General features: G+C 42.1%; 1 pseudogene; it reads left to right on the top strand.

Annotated features, from left to right (window-relative positions):
• The first annotated feature begins 44 nt into the window (after positions 1-44).
• LOC147985117 (uncharacterized) lies at positions 45-1,465 on the top strand (annotated as a pseudogene).
• The last annotated feature ends 21,132 nt before the right edge of the window (positions 1,466-22,597 follow it).

Genomic DNA, 22,597 nt, shown 5'->3' with positions numbered 1-22,597 from the left:
TAAGATGGGTAATGGAGCACAAGTGCTTGCCCCCACAGCTCGAGATGGCAATAATAATTTTATCCGCTCGCATTCGGTGTCGTTGGAATGGAAGATATTGCTACATGGTCATGGTTTCTCAATCAACTCAAGTATGCACTAGGTGGTACTGCAGGTCAGTTTGGCACCTATACCTTCATGTCTGATAGGCAAAAAGGTCTTCTAGCTGCTGTTCATTTGGTATTCCCTCAGTCTAGCCATAGGTACTGCCTTAGGCACATATATGCAAATTTTCAAAGTGCTGGGTACAAGGGCGGAGACCTTAAGAAATTAGTAGATGCTGCTGCTTATGCCTTTGATAAGTGTGACTTTGATGTTGCCATGGAAGAACTAAAAAAACAGGATAAGGATGCATGGGAATGGATGTGCAATATACTGCCTAAACATTGGGCACGTCATGCACTTGACACACACTGCAAGACTGACTTAGTGGTCAATAACATTGGTGAGGTGTTCAACAACTACATTCTCAAAGTCAGAGATAAGGCAATAGTGACCATGATTGATTCAATTAGGACCAAACTAATGCCCAGATATGCATCTAGGAGAGGAGGGGTAGAACATGTCCACTGGGAAATTACTCCTACTTATGTTGAAAGATTAGAGTGGGAGAAGAGAAATGCAAGATGGTGCACAGTTGTATGTGCAAAGAAGGGTCTATGAAGTTAATTTAACCAAAAGTAAATGTGGTTGCTTTAAATGGGACCTGACCGGTATACCTTGCAAGCATGCTGTTTGTGCTATCTACAAAGCAAAAGAATTTCCAGAGGATTATGTTAGTGACTTCTTTAAGAAGCCCATGTACAAAGAGGCATACAAGAATCTCATATATCCAGTGCCAGGTCCTCATGGATGGACGAGAGCGGAAACACCTGATATATAGACCTGCCTGAGTATGAAACAAAGCATGGAAGAAAACAGAAAAAAACGCAAAGGAAAACATGAATCATCCAAGTCTAGCGTTCAAGGAAGAATGACCACAATCAAATGCTCAAATTGTCATCTATAAGGGCATACAAACTGTACACAACCTTTGAAGCCACACTTGGCAATAAGAAAGTCACTTCATAAGGTAATCGTTGCCTCCCTCCTATTTTCTCAATGGTTACCATAATTTACATGTTTGACAAATTTTAAATGTTTTCAGACCGTGAGGAGGCTACCAGATGAAGCTTCAGCTCCTCTACGGGCTGTTGTGACGCCACAAGCATCTCCACAGCCTGTTGCCCCACGTCCAGCTCCTTCACGTGCCTTTGCACCAACTCTAGCTCCTCCAAGGGCAGCTGCTCATTCCTCTCAAGAATCCACCGTGATAGGAAGATCTTCAAGTGCAAGCGGCTCACGTTTAGGAATGCGACAATATGAAGACAATAGATTGTTTTCCTACTTCACTCCAGGTCTAGGGTACCAACCTCGTCAAGAATGAATGGCGTATAGTAGTTTGTAATGGCCATGTTGCGACTTTGCAAGTACTTGGATGTTCAAACCTGATGGATGTACCTTTTGGTGTATGAGACTAGTCATATTATTTTGCGATGGTTGTAATGCCCATAAGGTAACTACTTTGATGTAATGGCCATATGACAACTACTTGGATGCTAAAATCTAATGGGAACAATATCTACCATGTTTTTTTGTCAGTGGTCTCATACCGAACTTGCTTCATTTAAATTTGGGTTCAAAATTTAACAATTTTAGAGAAGTGTGAAAAAATTATAGTAAATTACACATGTATAAAGTACCATTATGAAAAAGTTTTACCCCATTTGGATTAATGGTTTGCTAGATAATGGAAGTGTTAGTTAGCCCATTCAATTTTTTTGTTAAAAATTTGGCATTTTCAGAAAAATGTGAAATAATTCCAGTAAATACTACATGTATTCAATAGTAATCTGGGAAAGTTTTGGCTCAATTGGACCATAGGTTTTGGAGATAATGACAATCTAGTATGCTGCTGATGTGGCCGGTTTTTATTGCCACGCGTGCACTTACAAGCGGGACCCATGTGTCTGTAATTATGTTAATGTGTTCAAACACTAGATTAGACCTATCTGCAACGTATTACACCAATAGGTGGTGTTTTTCACAACAAACCCGTATAGTAGGTGTTTTGCGCAACGCCGGCCCCAATAAGTGGTGGTTTGTGCAATTCCCTCAGAAAGACAAGTTTGTCCCTGCTCCACCCCATTGACCACGCACAACGTCTCTCCCCGTTCCCCAACTCTCTCTCTCTCTCTTCCAGAGAGATAGTGGTGACCGCGATGGATACTCCCGGCAACGCAAGGGCCGACACAGCAGCACGAGCAAGCAAGCAGCAGCATCAGCACTAGCAACCAACAAGGCAACCAAGCAGCAGCAACACGGGCTGCACAAGCGCACGAGCACGAACATGGGAGATAGTGAATCTGTCACCGTCGCCGTCGTCCGGCACGCCCTCGTTCTCGCCCGTACATCGTCAGCGTGAACCAGGAATGCGACATGCGCATCGGCGAGGAGCAGAAATACGAAGCGACAGCAATGGAGGAGCCCCGCGACGTCACGTGAGCCTGCCTGTCGTCGGATTTGGCATCACAGGTAGGCCGCACGCCTCTGCACCGACCTCACCATGGCTGGCACGGTCCTCACTCGCCATGGTCAGGACCACCCCGCTCATTCATCTGCGTAGTGGACGCGTCCGCCCAGGACCATGGAGGGCGTCGCCGTCGAGGAACACCAGGGATGGGGAATGAGGCAACGAGCTCCTCTCCCGTGGGACGCGCGTCATGGAGCTGAAGGAAATATGCCCTAGAGGCAATAATAAAGTTACTATTTATTTCCTTATATCATGATAAAAGTTTATTATTCATGCTAGAATTGTATTAACCGGAAACATAATACATGTGTGAATACATAGACAAACAGATTGTCGCTAGTATGCCTCTAGTTGACTAGCTCATTGATCAAAGATGGTCATGTTTCCTAACCATAGACATGAGTTATCATTTGATTAACGGGGTCACATCATTAGGAGAATGATGTGATTGACATGACCCATTCCGTTAGCTTAGCACACGATCATTTAGTATTCTGCTATTGCTTTCTTCATGACTTATACATGTTCCTATGACTATGAGATTATGCAACTCCCGTTTACCGGAGGAACACTTTGTGTGCTATCAAATGTCACAACGTAACTGGGTGATTATAAAGGTGCTCTACAGGTGTCTCCGAAGGTACTTGTTGGGTTGGCGTATTTCGAGATTAGGATTTGTCACTCCGATTGTCGGAGAGGTATCTCTGGGCCCTCTCGGTAATGCACATCACTTAAGCCTTGCAAGCATTGCAACTAACGAGTTAGTTGCGAGATGATGTATTACGGAACGAGTAAAGAGACTTGCCGGTAACGAGATTGAACTAGGTATTGAGATAACGACGATCGAATCTCGGGCAAGTAACATACCGATGACAAAGGGAACAACGTATGTTGTTATGCGGTCTGACCGATAAAGATCTTCGTAGAATATGTAGGAGCCAATATGAGCATCCAGGTTCCACTATTGGTTATTGATCGGAGACGTGTCTCGGTCATGTCTACATAGTTCTCGAACCCGTAGGGTCCGCACGCTTAACGTTACGATGACAGTTTTATGAGTTTATGTGTTTTGATGTACCGAAGGTTGTTCGGAGTTCCGAATATGATCACGGACATGACGAGGAGTCTCGAAATGGTCGAGACATGAAGATTGATATATTGGAAGCCTATGTTTGGATATCGGAAGTGTTCAGGGTGAAATAGTGATTTTACCAGAGTACCGGAGGGGTTACCGGAACCCCCGGAGGCTATTGGGCCTTATGGGCCCAAGTGGAGGAAGAGGAGAGGCGGCCAAGGGGCAGCCGCATGCCCCTCCCCCCATGTCCGAATTGGACAAGGAGGGGGGGCGGCGCCCCCCCTTTCCTTTCCCCTCTCCCCTCCTTCCCCCCAAGTCCTAATCCAACTAGAAAAAGGAGGGGAGTCCTACTCCCGGTGGGAGTAGGACTCCTCCGGCGCGCCTCCTCCTATGGCCGGCCGCATTCCCCTTGCTCCTTTATATACGGGGGCAGGGGGGCACCCCAGAGAGACAACAATTGATCATTGATCTCTTAGCCGTGTGCGGTGCCCCCCTCCACCATAGTCCACCTCGATAATACTGTAGCGGTGCTTAGGCGAAGCCCTGCGTCAGTAGAACATCAACATCGTCACCATGCCGTCGTGCTGACGAGACTCTCCCTCAACACTCGGCTGGATTAGAGTTCGAGGGACGTCATTGAGCTGAACGTGTGCTGAACTTGGAGGTGCCGTACGTTCGGTACTTGATCGGTCGGATCGTGAAGATGTACGACTACATCAACCGCATTATGCTAACGCTTCCGCTTTCGGTCTATGAGGGTACGTGGACAACACTCTCCCCTCTTGTTGCTATGCATCACCATGATCTTGCGTGTGCGTAGGAATTTTTTTGAAATTACTACGTTCCCCAACAGTGGCATCCGAGCCAGGTTTTATGCGTTGATGTTATATGCACGAGTAGAACACAAGTGAGTTGTGGGCGATATAAGTCATACTGCTTACCAGCATGTCATACTTTGGTTTGGCGGTATTGTTGGATGAAGCTGCCCAGACCGACATTACGCGTACGCTTACGCGAGACTGGTTCTACCGACGTGCTTTGCACACAGGTGGCTGGCGGGTGTCAGTTTCTCCAACTTTAGTTGAACCGAGTGTGGCTACGCCCGGTCCTCGCGAAGGTTAAAACAACACCAACTTGACAAAATATCGTTGTGGTTTTTGATGCGTAGGTAAGAACGAGTCTTGCTAAGCCTGTAGCAGCCACGTAAAACTTGCAACAACAAAGTAGAGGACGTCTAACTTGTTTTTGCAGGGCATGTTGTGATGTGATATGGTCAAGACATGATGCTAAATTTTATTGTATGAGATGATCATGTTTTGTAACTGAGTTATCGGCAACTAGCAGGAGCCATATGGTTGTCGCTTTATTGTATGCAATGCAATCGCCCTGTAATGCTTTAATTTATCACTAAGCGGTAGCGATAGTCGTGGAAGCATAAGATTGGCGAGACGACAATGATGCTACGATGGAGATCAAGGTGTCGCACCGGTGACGATGGTGATCATGACGGTGCTTCGGAGATGGAGATCACAAGCACAAGATGATGATGGCCATATCATATCACTTATATTGATTGCATGCGATGTTTATCTTTTATGCATCTTATCTTGCTTTGATTGATGGTAGCATTATAAGATGATCTCTCACTAAATTTCAAGATAAAAGTGTTCTCCCTGAGTATGCACCGTTGCCAAAGTTCGTCGTGCCCAGACACCACGTGATGATCGTGTGTGATAAGCTCTACGCCCATCTACAACGGGTGCAAGCCAGTTTTGCACACGCAGAATACCCAGGTTAAACTTGACGAGCCTAGCATATGCAGATATGGCCTCGGAACACTGATACCGAAAGGTCGAGCGTGAATCATATAGTAGATATGATCAACATAGTGATGTTCACCATTGAAAGCAACTCCATTTCACGTGATGATCGGTTATGGTTTAGTTGATTTAGATCACATGATCACTTAGAGGATTAGAGGGATGTCTTTCTAAGTGGGAGTTCTTAAGTAATATGATTAATTGAACTTAAATTTATTATGAACTTAGTACCTGATAGTATCTTGCTTGTCTATGTTGTTTGTAGATAGATGGCCCGTGCCGTTGTTCCGTTGGATTTTAATGCGTTCCTGGAGAAAGCAAAGTTGAAAGATGATGGTAGCAATTACACGGACTGGGTCCGTAACTTGACGATTATCCTCATTGCTGCTCAGAAGAATTACGTCCTGGAAGCACCGCTGAGTGCCATGCCTGCTGCTGATGCAACTACAGACGTTAAGAACGCCTGGCAGAGCAAAGCTGATGACTACTCGATAATTCAGTGTGCCATGCTTTACGACTTAGAACTGGGACTTCAACGACGTTTTGAACGTCATGGAGCATATGAGATGTTCCAGGAGTTGAAGTTAATATTTCAAGCAAATGTCCGGATTGAGAGATATGAAGTCTCCAATAAGTTCTACAACTACAAGATGGAGGAGAATAGTTCTGTCAGTGAGCATATACTCAGAATGACTGGGTACCATAATCACTTGACTCAGCCGGGAGTTAATCTTCTGGTTGATAGTGTCATTGACAGAGTTCTTCAATCACTGCCACCAAGCTACAAAAGCTTCGTGATGAACTATAATATGCAAGGGATGAATAAGACAATTCCCGACCTCTTCGCAATGCTAAAAGCTGCGGAGGTAGAAATCAAGAAGGATCATCAAGTGATGATGGTCAATAAGACCACCAGTTTCAAGAAAAAGGGTAAAGGGAAGAAGAAGGGGAACTTCAAGAAGAACGGCAAGCAAGTTGCTACTCAGGAGAAGAAACCCATGTCTGGACCTAAGCCTGAGACTGAGTGCTTCTACTGCAAGCAGACTGGTCACTGAAACCGGAACTGCCCCAAGTATTTGGCGGATAAGAAGGATGGCAAGGTGAACAAAGGTATATGTGATATACATGTTATTGATGTGTACCTTACTAGAGCTTGCAGTAGCACCTGGGTATTTGGTACTGGTTCTCTTGCTATTATTTGCAACTCGAAACATGGACTACAGATTAAGCGAACACTGGCAAAGGACGAGGTGACGATGCGCGTGGAAATGGTTCCAAAGTCGATGTGATCGCGGTCGGCACGCTACCTCTACATCTACCTTCGGGATTAGTATTAGACCTGAATAATTGTTATTTGGTGGCAGCGGTGAGCATGAACATTATATCTGGATCTTGTTTGATGCGAGATGGTTATTCATTTAAATCAAAGAATAATGGTTGTTCTATTTATATGAGTAATATCTTTTATGGTCATGCACCCTTGAAGAGTGGTCTATTTTTGATGAATCTCGATAGTAGTGATACACATATTCATAATGTTGAAGCCAAAATATGCAAAGTTGATAATGATAGTGCAACTTATTTGTGGCACTGCCGTTTAGGTCATATCGGTGTAAAGTGCATGAAGAAACTCCATACTGATGGACTTTTGGATCCACTTGATTATGAATCACTTGGTACTTGCGAACCATGCCTCATGGGTAAGATGACTAAAACGCCGTTCTCCGGTACTATGGAGAGAGCAACAAATTTGTTGGAAATCATACATACAGATGTATGTGGTCCGATGAATGTTGAGGCTCATGGAGGATATCGTTATTTTCTCACCTTCACAGATGATTTAAGAAGATATGGGTATATCTACTTAATGAAGCATAAGTCTGAAACATTTGAAAAGTTCAAAGAATTTCAGAGTGAAGTTGAAAATCATCGTAACAAGAAAATAAAGTTTCTACGATCTAATCGTGGAGGAGAATATTTGAGTTACGAGTTTGGTCTACATTTGAAACAACGCGGAATAGTTTCACAACTCATGCCACCCGGAACACCACAACGTAATGGTGTGTCTGAACATAGTAATCGTACTTTACTAGATATGGTACGATCTATGATGTCTCTTATAGATTTACCGCTATCATTTTGGGGTTATGCTTTAGAGACGGCCGCATTCACGTTAAATAGGGCACCATCAAAATCCGTTGAGACGACGCCTTATGAACTATGGTTTGGCTAGAAACCAAAGTTGTCGTTTCTTAAAGTTTGGGGCTGCGATGCTTATGTGAAAAAGCTTCAACCTGATAAGCTCGAACCCAAATCGGAGAAATGTGTCTTCATAGGATACCCAAAGGAAATTGTTGGGTACACCTTCTATCACAGATCTGAAGGCAAGACATTCGTTGCTAAGAATGGATCCTTTCTAGAGAAGGAGTTTCTCTCGAAAGAAGTGAGTGGGAGGAAAGTAGAACTTGATGAGGTAACTGTACCTGCTCCCTTATTGGAAAGTAGTTCATCACAGAAACCGGTTTCTGTGACGCCTACACCAATTAGTGAGGAAGTTAATGATGATGATCATGGAACTTCAGACCAAGTTACTACTGAACCTCGTAGATCAACCAGAGTAAGATCCGCACCAGAGTGGTATGGTAATCCTGTCCTGGAAGTCATGCTACTAGATCATGATGAACCTACGAACTATGAAGAAGCGATGGTGAGCCCAGATTCCGCAAAATGGCTTGAGGCCATGAAATCTGAGATGGGATCCATGTATGAGAACAAAGTATGGACTTTGGTTGACTTGCTCGATGATCAGCAAGCAATTGAGAATAAATGGATCTTCAAGAAGAAGACTGACGCTGACGGTAATGTTACTGTCTACAAAGCTCGACTTGTTGCGAAAGGTTTTCGACAAGTTCAAGGGATTGACTACGATGAGACCTTCTCACCCGTAGCGATGCTTAAGTCTGTCTGAACCATGTTAGCAATTGCCGCGTTTTATGATTATGAAATATGGCAGATGGATGTCAAAACTGCATTCTTGAATGGATTTCTGAAAGAAGAGTTGTATATGATGCAACCGGAAGGTTTTGTCGATCCAAAGGGAGCTAACAAAGTGTGCAAGCTCCAGCGATCCATTTATGGACTGGTGCAAGCCTCTCGGAGTTGGAATAAATGCTTTGATAGTGTGATCAAAGCATTTGGTTTTATACAGACTTTTGGAGAAGCCTATATTTACAAGAAAGTGAGTGGGAGCTCTATAGCATTTCTGATATTATATGTGGATGGCATATTGCTGATTGGAAATGATATAGAATTTCTGGATAGCATAAAGGGATACTTGAATAAGAGTTTTTCAATGAAAGACCTCGGTGAAGCTGCTTATATATTGGGCATTAAGATCTATAGAGATAGATCAACACGCTTAATTGGACTTTCACAAAGCACATACCTTGACAAAATTTTGAAGAAGTTCAAAATGGATCAAGCAAAGAAAGGGTTCTTGCCTGTGTTACAAGGTGTGAATTTGAGTAAGACTCAATGCCCGACCACTGCAGAAGATAGAGAGAAAATGAAAGATGTTCCCTATGCTTCAGCCATAGGCTCTATCATGTATGCAATGCTGTGTACCAGACCTGATGTGTGCCTTGCTATAAGTCTAGCAGGGAGGTACCAAAGTAATCCAGGAGTGGATCATTGGACAACGGTCAAGAACATCCTGAAGTACCTGAAAAGGACTAAGGATATGTTTCTCGTTTATGGAGGTGACAAAGAGCTCATCATAAATGGTTACATTGATGCAAGCTTTGACACTGATCCGGATGATTCTAAATCGCAAACCGGATATGTGTTTACATTGAACGGTGGAGCTGTCAGTTGGTGCAGTTCTAAACAAAGCGTCGTGGCAGGATCTACGTGTGAAGCGGAATACATAGCCGCTACGGAAGCAGCAAATGAAGGAGTATGGATGAAGGAGTTCATATCCGATCTAGGTGTCATACCTAGTGCATCGGGTCCAATGAAAATCTTTTGTAACAATACTGGTGCAATTGCCTTGGCGAAGGAATCCATATTTCACAAGAGAACCAAACACATCAAGAGACACTTCAATTCCATCCGGGATTTAGTCCAGGTGGGAGACATAGAAATTTGCAAGATACATACGGATCTGAATGTTGCAGACCCGTTGACTAAGCCTCTTCCACGAGCAAAACATGATCAGCACCAAGGCTCCATGGGTGTTAGAATCATTACTGTGTAATCTAGATTATTGACTCTAGTGCAAGTGGGAGACTGAAGGAAATATGCCCTAGAGGCAATAATAAAGTTATTATTTATTTCCTTATATCATGATAAAAGTTTATTATTCATGCTAGAATTGTATTAACCAGAAACATAATACATGTGTGAATACATAGACAAACAGATTGTCACTAGTATGCCTCTACTTGACTAGCTCGTTGATTAAAGATGGTTATGTTTCCTAACCATAGACATGAGTTGTCATTTGATTAACGGGGTCACATCATTAGGAGAATGATGTGATTGACATGACCCATTCCGTTAGCTTAGCACACGATCGTTTAGTATTCTGCTATTGCTTTCTTCATGACTTATACATGTTCCTATGACTATAAGATTATACAACTCCCGTTTACCGGAGTAACACTTTGTGTGCTACCAAACGCCACAACGTAACTAGGTGATTATAAAGGTGCTCTATAGGTGTCTCTGAAGGTACTTGTTGGGTTGGCATATTTTGAGATTAGGATTTGTCACTCCAATTGTGGGAGAGGTATCTCTGGGCCCTCTCGGTAATGCACATCACTTAAGCCTTGCAAGCATTGCAACTAAGGAGTTAGTTGCGAGATGATGTATTGCGGAACGATTAAAGAGACTTGCCGGTAACGAGATTGAACTAGGTATTGAGATACCGACGATCGAATCTCGGGCAAGTAACATACCGATGACAAAGGGAACAACGTATGTTGTTATGCGGTCTGACCGATAAAGATCTTCGTAGAATATGTAGGAGCCAATATGAGCATCCAGGTTCCGCTATTGGTTATTGATCAGAGACGTGTCTCGGTCATGTCTACATAGTTCTCGAACCTGTAGGGTCTGCACGCTTAACGTTATGATGACAGTTTTATGAGTTTTGATGTACCGAAGGTTGTTAGGAGTCCCGGATGTGATCACGGACATGACGAGGAGTCTCGGAATGGTCGAGATATAAATATTAATATATTGGAAGCCTATGTTTGGATATCGAAAGTGTTCTGAGTGAAATAGTGATTTTACCGGAGTACCGGAGGGGTTACCGGAACCCCCCGGAGGCTATTGGGCCTTATGGGCCCAAGTGGAGGAAGAGAAGAGGCGGCCAAGGGGCAGCCGCGCGCCCCTCCCCCCCAAGTCCGAATTGGACAAGGAGGGGGGCGACCCCCCCTTTCCTTTCCCCTCTCTCCTCCTTCCCCCAAGTCCTAATCCAACTAGGAAAAAGGAGGGGAGTCCTACTCCCAGTGGGAGTAGGACTCCTCCGGCGCGCCTCCTCCTATGGCCGGCCGCACCCCCCTTGCTCCTTTATATACGGGGGCAGGGGGCACCCCAGAGAGACAACAATTGATTATTGATCTCTTAACCATGTGCGGTGCTCCCCTCCACCATAGTCCACCTCGATAATACTGTAGCGGTGCTTAGGCAAAGCCCTGCGTTGGTAGAACATCAACATCGTCACCACGCCGTCGTTCTGACGAAACTCTCCCTCAACACTCGGCTGGATTGGATTTCGAGGGACGTCATCGAGCTGAACGTGTGCTGAACTCGGAGGTGCCGTACGTTCGTACTTGATCGGTCGGATCGTGAAGACGTACGACTACATCAACCGTGTTGTGCTAACGCTTCCGCTTTCGGTCTACGAGGGTATGTGGACAACACTCTCCCCTCTCGTTGCTATACATCACCATGATTTTGCGTGTGCGTAGGAATTTTTTTGAAATTATTACGTGCCCCAACAGGAGTTGCCGCTGACTGTTGCCGGTAAGGCCCCACATGCGACATGCTCGTGGCGGGCACTTGCCTTCATCGTACTCATGGCGCCCGTGCTGCTGTTGCTGTTGCTCGTGGGGAGGAACGAGGAGCATGGGGTGGTGGCAGGGAGGAGCAAGGGGCGGCGCCAGAGAGCTGCAAGTGCAGCGGCGGGGAGCAGCAATGGCCGGTGCCAAAGAGCAGCAAGGGCGGCTATGAGGAGTGCGTAGCTGGCGTGGAGGAATTTGGGGAATTTCACGTGAAGGGCTCGGTCTTCAGTCAAACATGTACAAAGAGCAATATGGTCACTGGCTTTGGGTATATATCAAACATATACCATCAAATACATTTGAAAGGATTGTTTTTAGGGGAAAAGGGCAAACAATTAAAGTTCAAAGTAAGACGTGGCAAAAAATCAAATCCAATGGAAGGAGCGGCAAATTGTCAAAGTGTAAAGTAATGAGTGGCAAATAATCAAATCCCCTTTTTGTTTATGATGATTGAGGAAATGCAGTGGATCCAGATTAAGCCTGTATGGATTTCGTGTTAGGGACGGAAACAGTGAGTAGGAATGAACTATTTTCTGTCTGATTTCTGCAAATATTCGGCATTCTAAATCTGAGTAGATTACGCATGAATGTTCAAATTCTCTTGGCATGAAAGTAAAATATAAAAGATAGATTCAAAAAAGCTTTAAAAGAATTCTAATTTTTTTTAGCTACATTAAGAAAATTTTCGAGTGCTAGCAAATTTCATCATCATATCACATTTTTGAAAGTTGTGGCAAACAAATATAAAATCAGCGCCCCAAAATGCTTTTGAAAGTAGCACCTTTGGAGCATCAATATTGTTTTTTTGTCACACTTCCACAAATGTGATTCTATGATGAAAATTTGCAAGCACTCAAAACATTTCTAAATTTTGCCACAAAAGAATGCATATATTTTTTAAACTTTTTTTTTCCGATTTTACTGCTCATCCGGACTCATTTGAGCCCGAGCTAAGAAACTCCATGTCCCGTTAACAATAGGTACTCTCACCCATCATGATATATTTGCTTTGCCTCCCCCATGACGACGGACGAACTTCGCTAGCAGAACCATAGTTATGTGAACTCCACTTAGAGTCCCATATCACACAACAAGAAGTTCAATGGCCACCTCGGTGATCTCTGGCGCCGACAGTGACACTCCCCCTGGCCGGATGGGTGGCCATCGTCACCCGTGCATGCCGCGCCATTGTGGCCCACCCGTCCTTGTAAAAATGATAGGAATTCTTTTGTCTTGGGCCACGCGTGATCAATTGATCATAGAGATACAAGAGGATTATAGGACTTGGAGCACTCCAAGTTGATGGTTTGGTCCAAATAGGAAAGGACCCTAATATATATAGGGAATGCTAGTTGGGGGGCTTCCCTTGAGCGAACGATTTATTCGCTCGTGGAGGCTCCCTCCAGCGAACTTTTCTGCAATTCCCTCTAGTGGGGGTACCCTCCAACGATTTGTTCGCTTTGGAGCGACCCCTGGTTGATCCAGAGGCCAAATTAACCATTTTTACGAAAGAAATGCCATCAGCAAAAAAAGAGACTAAGTGCCATGATCTAAATTATGAAAAAAAAATATAATGCTACTTCAATAAAGTTGCCATGCTATCTTATGAACTGCCATTTCTCTAATTTATAAATTTACAGTGGTATGGTTTAAAAGGTGCCATGTGATCTAATTTTTTGAATGAATTTTGTCGTGTATAACTGTAGATGTTTCGCCATGCAAAAAATGCCATGTTTTGAAGAACGTATTTTTCTTTATATTTGCCATAAACCAAAAACAAAATGGCACAATGTAATGTTTTTGATTTATTTGGTCCACCGTGCAAAAATAAATCATAAAAAAGGCCTTGCCAAAAAATAGAATTTCCATGCTAATAATAAAAAATTGCCACCTTCTTAATAATAAATTCCATGCCAACAATATTAAAAATGCCATACTCTCAAATAATAAAAATATCATCGTGTTAATAATAAAATCACCATCGTCCTAAAAATAAACTATTGTTTTATTAATAATAAAAATGCCATGCTCTTAAACAATAAAACCGTCGTCCTCTTAATAAAAAATGCCATGTTATCAATAATAAAGTGCCATCCTATTAATAATAAAATGCCATGTTGTAAACAATAAACTGCCATGTCAGAAGAGTAGAAAAACAATCTAAAAAATTGACTTGGACTTGTAAAAGATGGCACGTGACAAAATTAGGATTTTTCAGCGTTCAAAACAATGAAAAGAAAACCCGATATTTTCGACCAAATTTAAAAAATGAAATAAAAACACAAATTACCTTTAAATATACATATAGAAGCTTAAAGAAAAGATTCACAGCCCCCACCTCAGTCCAATGGCAAGCGCCTGCCAACTTCGCACGAGGTCACGAGTTCAAACCCTTGCGCACATTGGATCGTGCATTTTTTGGAGGAAAACAAGAGAGTGTTCGCCCAGGAAACAAGTTATAGCGAACAACTCTAGCTTATCTACGTGGTGTCAACCTTGTGCCAAAATCCATGCAATGAAAGGGAAGGCATTCACCAAGATTGGTCCCCTGACGAACATTTGCCAAATATCATTTCCAAACTATCTCTATTTAGAATATCCATGTGTGATGTTTGCAATCTCTAACAGCCTTCCTTAATCAAAACTTCCTTAGGCTGAGATTATGCTTCAATTCCTCTAAGCCTTTGACTGAAAGTGCTTTAGTGAAGTCATCTCTAAATTGATCCCGTGAATGAGTAAATTTTATCTCCAATAGCTTGTTCGCCACTCTTTCTCTAACGAAATGGTAGTCAATCTTAATGTGCCTTGTCCTGGGATGGAAAGCATGATCAACACATAGGTAAGTAGCAGCTAAATTTAATACCATAAACACGGTGATTGAGTTTTCATAATTCCAAGCTCAACAAGTAGTGACTGCACCCAAATGATCTCAGTTGTTGCATTAGGTAGTGCATTGCACTCAACCTGGGTACTTGATCTTGACATTGTTGCTTGTTTCTTTGCACACAATGAAATATGATCTTGTAGGAGATATGCCCTAGAGGCAATAATAATAGCTATTATTTATCTCCAAGTTTGTAATTAATGTTTATGTTCTATGTTATAATTGCAATGGTTCTTGATTATGTATATCCAAGAGGCTAAGAGGGAAACTCATGCTCATGTGTGGAATAATAAATGGTAAAATAGATTCTTAGTCTCCCCTCTAAAGACTAGCTCAAGTGTTGCATGATGGTTCCGTTTTCCTATCATGGGTATGAGTATGCTGACAACTTTGATGACACAATGTTAGAAAAACATTTGTGTTGAACAAACTTAGATTGACTATTATTACTATGAGATACTTTTGTTAGAAGTCAATGGTTGATGACAAAGTAAAGTTAAAACTTTGCATAATTCCTTAGACCATGAGAGTATCGAGTTCGTACACACTTGCTCCATGAACTTTGGGGTTTGTCAAATGACATCCGTAACATGTAAGAAATTATGGTAGCTTACGGCTTCATGGAAAAGTATGATAAGGGACTTGATAGCTTAAGAATGGGATTTGCTCCTTCGTTGATGGAGAGACAACCTTAGGGCCCTCTTGGTGTAACGGTATCCATCATCGTCTGGCCAGACACAGCGTGATTCGACCACGGGGATGCCGGAACGTGGGAACGAGAAACAAGAACAAAATCGGTAACGAGGAAACCAACATAGTGAACAAGTTGTTGATTCACGGGGATGCCGATAAATCTCACCTCAGGTATTTTTAACATATCGCTAAGCAATATGAAGTGCACACGGTAACTAAAGGTTCACTTGAATATCCATTCGTGTTGGTATAGGGGTCAATATGGATATTCGGTCATGTCTATATTTCACCAAACCTATAGGGTCACATGCTTAAGAGTCATCTATCTACCGAGTACTAGGTTAGGAGCCTGAGAGAAAGTCATCAGAAAAGTTTTGGAGACACTGAAAATGTTTTAGAGAGAAGACTAGAAATGTTTCAGAACCATCAAGCCAAAAATGTTTTGGAGTACGTCCGATATTTTTGGAGTGTGTTGGAAGGTTTCGGGACCTTCCAGAATTTTCTGGACAGCCCCAAGGGGCTGCACGACTAAAGGAAATATGCCCTAGAGGCAATAATAAAGTTGTTATTTATATTTCCTTATATCATGATAAATTTTTATTATTCATGCTAGAATTGTATTAATCGGAAACTTAGTACATGTGTGAATACATAGACAAACAGAGTGTCACTACTATGCCTCTACTTGACTAGCTCGTTAATCAAAGATGGTTAAGTTTCCTAGCCATGGACAAAAGATTTGCCATTTGATGAACGGGATCACATCATTAGAGAATGTTGTGATTGACTTGACCCATCCGTTAGCTTAGCACTTTGATCGTTTAAGTTTACTGCTATTGCTTTCTCCATAACTTATACATGTTCCTATGACTATGAATTATGCAACTCCCGAATACCGGAGGAACACTTAGTGTGCTATCAAACATCACAACGTAATTGGGTGACTATAAAGATGCTCTACAGGTGTCTCCGATGGTGTTTGTTGAGTTGGCATAGATTGAGATTAGGATTTGTCACTCAGTGTATCGGAGAGGTATCTCTGGGCCCTCTCGGTAATGCACATCACTATAAGCCTTGCAAGCAATGTGACTAATGAGTTAGTTATGGGATGCTGCATTACAGAATGAGTAAAGAGACTTGCCGGTAACGATATTGAACTAGGTATTGAGATACCGATGATCGAATCTCGGGCAAGCAACATACCGATGACAAAGGGAACAACGTATGTTGATATGCGGTTTGACCGATAAAGATCTTCGTAGAATATGTAGGAACCAATATGAGCATCCAGGTTCCGCTATTGGTTATTGACCAGAGATGAGTCTCAGTCATGTCTACATAGTTCTCGAACCCGTAGGGTTCGCACGCTTAACGTTCGGTGACGACCGGTATTATGAGTTTATGTGTTTTGATGTACCGAAGGTAGTTCGGAGTCCCGGATATGATCACGGACATGACGAGGAGTCTCGGAATGGTCGAGACATAAAGATCAATACATTGGAAGGCTATGTTTGGACATCGGAATGGTTCCGGGTGAGTTCGGGCATTTACTGGTTACCGGAACCCCCCGGGGAGTATATGGGCCTTAATGGGCCTTAGTGGGAGAGAAGAGAAGGCATCCTAGGAGGGGGCGCCCCCCAAGCCCAATCCAAATTGGGTGGGGGGGGGGTGACCCCCCTTTCCTTTCTCCTTCTCCCTCTTCCTTCTATTCCTAGTGGGACTAGGAGAAAGGGGGAGTCCTACTCCTACTAGGAGGAGGACTCCTCCCCCCTTGGCGCGCCTAGAGTTGGCATAAAGCACCATGTTCAAGTAGAGGGTACAGTGGGTTGCGGGAGAGTGGACCACTGTAGATAGAGGGGGGAAGGTGATGGAGATGTTGGTGAAGATGGCGGAGGTGTTGGTGTAGATCGCGGTGATGATGATGGCCCCCGGTGGCACTCCGGTGCCACCGGAAGCGAGGGGGAGAGAGCCCCCTCCTTCTTCTTCTTCCTTAACCTCCTCCCTAGATGGGAGAAGGGTTTCCCCTCTGGTCCATGGCCTCCATGGCATGGGAGGGGCGAGAGCCCCTTCGAGATTGGATCTGTCTCTCTGTCTCTCTCTGTTTCTGCGTTCTCAGATTCTTCCCTTTCACCGTTTCTTATATTCCCGGAGATCTGTAACTCCGATTGGGCTGAAATTTTAACACGATCTCTATCCGGATATTAGCTTTCTTGAGGCGAAAGAAGGGCATCAACCGCCTTATGGGTGGCCCACGAGGGTCAGGGGCGCGCCCCCCTGCCTCGTGGCCACCTCGGGCACCATCTCGCGTGGATTTTTCTTCCAAAAAATCATATATATTCCAAAAACAATCTCCGTCAGTTTTATCCTGTTTGGACTCCGTTTGATATGGATATTCTGCGAAACAAAAAACATGCAACAAACAGGAACTGGCACTGGGCACTGAATCAATATGTTAGTCCCAAAAAATAGTATAAAAAGTTGCCAGAAGTATATGAAAGTTGTAGAATATTGGCATGGAACAATAAAAAAATTATTGATACGACGGAGATGTATCAACATCCCAAGCTTAATTCCTGCTCGTGCTCGAGTAGGTAAATGATAAAAAAGATAATTTTTGATGTGGAATGCTACCTAGCATAATCTTGATCATATGTCTAATCATGGCATGAATATTAAGATACGAGTGATTCAAAGCAATAGTCTATCATTTGACATAAAAACAGTAATACTTCAAGCCTACTAATAAAGCAATCATGTATTTTCAAAATAACAAGGCCAAAGAAAGTTATCCCTACAAAGTCATATAGTCTGGCTATGCTCCATCTTCACCACACAAAATACTCACATCATGCACAACCCCGATGACAAGCCAACCAATTGTTTCATACTTTTGACGTTCTCAAACCTTTTCAACTTTCACGCAATACATGAGCGTGAGCCATGGACATAGCACTATAGGTGGAATAGAATGGTGGTTGTGGAGAAGGCAAAAAGGAGAAGATAGTCTCACATCAACTAGGCGTATCAACGGGCTATGGAGATGCCCATCAATAGATATCAATGTGAGTGAGTAGGGATTGCCATGCAACGGATGCACTAGAGTTATAAGTATATGAAAGCTCAAACTGAAACTAAGTGGGTGTCCATCCAACTTGCTTGCTCATGAAGACCTAGGGCATTTGAGGAAGCCCATCGTTGGAATATACAAGCCAAGTTCTATAATGAAAATTCCCACTAGTATATGAAAGTGATAACTCAAGAGACTCTCTATATGAAGAACATGGTGCTACTTTGAAGCACAAGTGTGGTAAAAGGATAGTAACATTGCCCCTTCTCTATTTTTCTCTCATTTTTTTTCTTTTTTCTTCTTTTTTGGGCCTTCTCTTTTTTTTGGCCTTTCTCTTTTTTTGGGGCTTCTTTGGCCACTTTTATTTTGATAACCTCACATGGGACAATGTTCTAATAATGATGATCATCACACTTTTATTTACTTACAACTCAATATGACAACTCGATCTAGAACAAAGATATGACTCTATATGGATGCCTCCGGCGGTGTACCAGGATGTGCAATGATCTAGCGTAGCAATGACATCAAAAAACGGACAAGCCATGAAAACATCATGCTAGCTATCTCATGATCATGCAAAGCAATATGACAATGAATGCTCAAGTCATGTATATGATGATGATGGAAGTTGCATGGCAATATATCTCGGAATGGCTATGGAAATGGCATGGTAGGTAGGTATGGTGGCTGTTTGAGGAAGATATATGGTGGGTATAAGGTACCGGCGAAAGTTGCGAGGTACTAGAGAGGCTAGCAATGATGGAAGGGTGAGAGTGCGTATAATCCATGGACTTAACATTAGTCATAAAGAACTCACATACTTATTGCAAAAATCTATTAGTCATCGAAACAAAGTACTATGCGCATGCTCCTAGGGGATAGATTGGTAGGAAAAGACCATCGCTCGTCCCCGACCGCCACTCATAAGGAAGAAAATCAATAAATACCTCATGCTCCAACTTCGTTACATAACGGTTCACCATACGTGCATGCTACGGGAATCACAAACCTCAACACAAGTATTTCTACAATTCACAACCACCCACTAGCATGACTCTAATATCACCATCTTTATATTGCAAAACTATTGCAAGGAATCAAACATATCATATTCAGCGATCTACAAGTTTTATGTAGGATTTTATGACTAACCATGTGAATGACCAATTCCTGTCATCTCTCTAAATAGATATAAGTGAAGCAAGAGAGTTTAATTCTTTCTACAAAAGATATGCCCGTTCTCTAACAAATATAAGTGAAGTAAAAGAGCATTCTACAAATGGCGGTTGTATATGTAAAGACAAACATGCAATCCAACTTCAAATGATATAAGCGAAGCACATGAAGCATTCTATAAAGCCATACTCAAAAGATATAAGTGAAGTGCATAGAGCATTCTATAAATCAACCAAGGACTATCTCATACCAGCATGGTGCATAAAAGAAAAGTGAAAACTAAATGCAAAGGATGCTCCAAGATTGCACATATCGCATGAACGAAACGAATCCGAAAACATACCGATACTTGTTGAAGAAAGAGGGGATGCCTTCCGGGGCATCCCCAAGCTTAGACGCTTGAGTCTCCTTGAATATTTACTTGGGGTGCCTCGGGAATCCCCAAGCTTGAGCTCTTGCCTCTCTTCCTTCTTCTCACATCGAGACCTTCTCGATCATCGAACACTTCATCCACACAAAACTTCAACAGAAAACTCGGTAAGATCCGTTAGTATAATAAAGCAAATCACTACTCTAAGTACTGTTGAAAACCAATTCATATTTTGTTTTTGCATTGTGTATACCGTAATATAACTTTTTCATGGCTTAATCCACTAATATAAATTGATAGTTTCATCAAACAAGCAAACTATGCATCAAAAACAGAATCTGTCTAAAACAGAACCGTCTGTAATAATCTGAACATTCACCATACTTATGATACCTGAAAAATTCTTCCAAAATTAGGAAAAATAAACAATTTGTATAGGAATACAGGCAAAAATAATCAGAACCATTTGACGTTCCAGCAAAAAAATGTAAAATCGCGCACTACAACCAAAGTTTCTGTCCTGCACCGTACAAACCATCAAGCAAATGTAAACATCCTAAAGGCAAACCTTGGCACATTATTTTTATATTTAAACTTTATAAAAGCATACACCATAAATAAATGACTCTCTAAAACTTTCGGGTTGTCTCCCTGGCAGCGCTTTCTTTAAAGCCATTAAGCTAGGCATATAGTGCTCAAGTAATGGATCCACCCGGATCCCAAGGTATATCAAAGCCAATTTTAATTAACAATGATTTGTAATTTAGTGGTGAGCACAAGGTAACATATATCATGTAATGACGAAGTCTAACTCTCTTCGTATGCATCGGCATGTCATAAAAGAACAATTCATGCACACAAAGTAAAGGCCAATGCATAGTATAAACAGTTTCTTGCAATTTTGTTGTATTGGAAACATAGAGAGGTGGAGATATAGTTTCTCTCTCATAATAATTTCAAGTAGGATCAGCAAGCACATGCATATTATATTCATCAAAATCATCATGTGCAACGGTAAAAGGCAACCCATCAATATAATCCTTAATAAGTGCAAACTTCTCCGATATAGTGTAGTCGGGAGAATTCAAAAAGATAATAGGACTATCATGCGTGGGTGCAATAGCAACAATTTCATGTTTAACATAAGGAACTATAGCAAGTTCATCTCCATAAGCATAATTCATATTGGCATCTTGGCCACAAGCATAGCAAGCATCATCAAAAAGGGATATTTCAAAAGAATCAACGGGATCATAACAATCATCATAGCAATCATCCTCCGGTAAGTACGAATGGAAATTAAACAATGTATGAGTTGAAGAGTTACTCTCATTAGAAGGTGGGCACGGGTAGCTAATCCGCTCTTCCTCCTTTTGTTCTTCGCTCTCCTCCTCATCTTTTTCATCCAATGAGCTCACAGTTTTATCAATTTCTTCTTCCATAGGCTCCTGCAAAATATTAGTCTCTTCTTGGACAGCGGAGTAGTACTCAATATATGGTTCAACATAGGCATTAGAAGCATAATTATCATAGAAATATTTAAGTATGGCAAAATTTTCAAATTTGTAAAGAGTAGCATCATACTTTTCAATCAAAGAAGCAATTTCGTAAGCACCCTTAAAAGCAACAAATTCTTCAATTTGTTGAACATCATAGTAACTATAAACACCCTTAGCATAAGAGGATACGATTCCATTATCAGTAAACAAACATTGGTAGGGAAGGTGTTTCTTAGGGTCTTCAGAACAACAAGTATAATCATATATTTCACATAAATTCCAAGCATAGCATTGCAAACGATGAATTTGATCCAGTAAAGTTTTCCCTTTTTCAGATATTCGGTGTCGCACATAACAAGCATGCTCATCTAAAGATTTGCCCTCAACTAAGCTAGTTGGGGTTTCAGCACGAGCACATAGGGATTGAAGATGATCCAAGTAATAAGCTTCAGCAGTGTGATAGATTTTGATTGGTTCTTCAACCATTAGTTTAGTAGGTACAACTATTTTTTTTGGTATTTTGCGTTTCCTACCCATAACTAAAGATAGAAAACAACTAAGAATAGCAAATAAAAATTACTTAGTGATAAAGCAAACAAGCACACACGAGAATATTCACCCCACGCTATTGCTCCCCGACAACGGCGCCAGAAAAAGGTCTTGATAACCCACAAGTATAGGGGATCGCAACAGTTTTCGATAAGTAAGAGTGTCGAACCCAACTAGGAGCTAAAGGTAGAACAAATATTCCCTCAAGTTCTATCGACCACGGATACAACTCTACGCATGCTTGACGTTCGCTTTACCTAGAACAAGTATGAAACTAGAAGTACTTTGTAGGTGTTGTTGGATAGGTTTGCAAGATAATAAAGAGTACGTAAATAAAAAGTAGGGGCTGTTTAGATAAAGAAACAATAAAGTAAATATAGCGAGTGTGGAAAAGTGGTGGTAGGAGTTGCGAAATTGCCCCTAAGCAATTGACTACTTTGCTAGACCGATAGCAAGTATTATGTGGGAGAGGCCACTGCTAGCATGTCATCCCTGACTTGGAATTCTATGCACTTATGATCGGAACTATTAGCAAGCATCCGCAACTACTAATGTTCATTAAGGTAAAACCCAACCATAGAATTAAGGTATATTGGTCCCCCTTCAATCCCGTATGCATCAATTTCTATGCTAGGTTGAAGCTTCTGTCACTCTTGCCCTCCAATACATAGTCCTATCAACATACAACTAACCCTATGGTGTGATCCACGCGCGCAATCATATGATGGGCACCAAAGGACAACAACATAACCACAAGAAAATTAAATCAATCATAGCAATTC

This window comes from Triticum urartu, chromosome 2A (genome assembly GCF_056163025.1).
Source record: "Triticum urartu cultivar PI428250 chromosome 2A, HENAU_Tu73, whole genome shotgun sequence".
NCBI lineage: Eukaryota > Viridiplantae > Streptophyta > Magnoliopsida > Poales > Poaceae > Triticum > Triticum urartu.
The sequence above is the reverse complement of the archived record's forward strand: the minus strand, read 5'-3'. Positions and strand labels throughout refer to the sequence as shown.